The 1,327-nt window shown below is 40.6% G+C and overlaps 1 protein-coding gene across 1 annotated transcript in view; it reads right to left on the reverse strand.

Moving 5' to 3' along the window:
• adamtsl3 (ADAMTS-like 3) overlaps positions 1-1,327 on the reverse strand; it is a gene marked incomplete at its 5' end in the record, with an annotated part of 42,706 nt that overhangs the window by 33,173 nt on the left and 8,206 nt on the right.

Here is a 1,327-nt window from a genome sequence, read left to right on the forward strand (position 1 = left end):
GTTTATTGTTTTTTGAGAGTTTCCAGAGGCGGCGAGTTGCGCTGCTGGACGCCCCTGAAAGCAGCCTGGACCTTAACTTTAGCCGCCAACATGGCGCACACTTTGCATTTGGCATTACAAAGCCTACGTGCCCTGTCTCACTGTGACTTGAACAAGCTGCAGGGAGAACATAATGTTAGTCTCTCTCTCTTTATGCTAACTTACTCTCTCACTCAGATGCGCTCTCAGGTACCGAAATGCGGAACTGATTGATGAATTCATGAATCGGTACTTGTATTACAGATAAAAGGCCAGATTTTTGGTTTTTGAAAGTTACACAAATTTTAGGACACAGCATCCGTTCCCCCTTGATCCAACAGCAGAAATGTATGTGGGAAAAGGGGTTTCTTAGGATATTAGACCATCGTACGTACAAGCACTTTCAATGAAGCAGCTTGACTCTCCCAATGACACAGCCTTGGCCTTAATCCTAATTAAGCAGTAATATGTATGGAGAGAGCAGAGAACAGCAGCTGGAGAGAACATTTTATGAAACATATTTGGACTCGGACTCTCAGGAGTCGCTGTGACATTTGCAAGGAATTCAGTCATGAGTTTTATGGTCTGTGTCCCAGCTGAGAGGGGCTCACATCCGATTAAATGGTAGCTCTCCGAATATTGGAACTGCACACAGTGAATATGAATGTGCAAACAGTGGTAGAGCTTTCCCATCCTGTAGCTTGGCCATAGCCTTCATGTGAACTCATCAACAGTCAATGAACAACTGCTGAACTTGATTTTCAGATGTTCTTCCCACATGTTGAGACTATACACATTTCCTAGCTGCCTGTGTACACAGTAGGTTAGCATGAGCACTAAAGATAAGCCTGACTGGGTTTTCAAAAAGACTGTTTTTTCCTGCAAATATGCATGATCAAAGAGAGAACAGGGTCTGTTGATAGCTTGATAAAGTAAGGTCCTGCAGAGGGCTGGGGAGTGTATACATTTCTCACAGCCCCATGGGTAATCATTTTACAGCCGTAAACACATACCAACATTGTACTTTTTCAAATGTTTAATAAGGCTGTTATCTGGCCTGTCACAAGCTACAGTTCTTGCTATTAATAAATAAAATAAGTTATATCAGAAAGAACAAGCCTTTAGCTTTAGTTTCATCTGGGACGTATTGAAAATTATATGCTTTGGTACTATCAAAAACAGCTCATTTAATACCACATATTAAAGCTGCAGTAGGTAAATTTTATAAAAATAACCTTTTGTCATATTTGCAGAAACTTTCACTATATCCTGACAGTATTACATGAGACAGAAAATCTATGAAAAAATC

This window comes from Morone saxatilis, unplaced genomic scaffold (assembly GCF_004916995.1).
Source record: "Morone saxatilis isolate NCDOM2014 unplaced genomic scaffold, NCSU_SB_2.0 Contig11, whole genome shotgun sequence".
Lineage (NCBI taxonomy): Eukaryota > Metazoa > Chordata > Actinopteri > Moronidae > Morone > Morone saxatilis.